The sequence below is a fragment of the Corvus brachyrhynchos genome, unplaced genomic scaffold (genome assembly GCF_000691975.1).
Source record: "Corvus brachyrhynchos isolate BGI_N302 unplaced genomic scaffold, ASM69197v1 scaffold307, whole genome shotgun sequence".
In the NCBI taxonomy this organism is placed as follows: Eukaryota; Metazoa; Chordata; class Aves; order Passeriformes; family Corvidae; genus Corvus; species Corvus brachyrhynchos.
Window position 1 is genome coordinate 811,007 of NW_008239288.1, and position 339 is coordinate 811,345.

Sequence of the window (339 nt, forward strand, 5' to 3'; positions counted from 1 at the left end):
AGCGGCGCTGGCGGCGGGTCCGTGAGGGTGTGCTTAACCCGGGGCGCTCGGGCGGCGGGAAAAGAGACGTTAAAGTGCAGGAATTAGAAAATAGAGAAAGTAAAGTGGAGAAAGCGGCAGCTGTGTGTGTGGTCTTGAAACATAGATTTAAAAGAAACATAAAGATTTTAGTTATAGGCTAGCTATATGGAATGGGTGGAATAGGAAAGAATTTAGGCCCAGCTAGAGTTAATTAAAATAGTTAGGAGAGCTGGACCTGAAGTAGGGTTTTAGATGTTAGTAACTGATTACCAAGTAACATGATCTGTCATTTGCATGTTTGCCCAGCTCTGCTTTGAA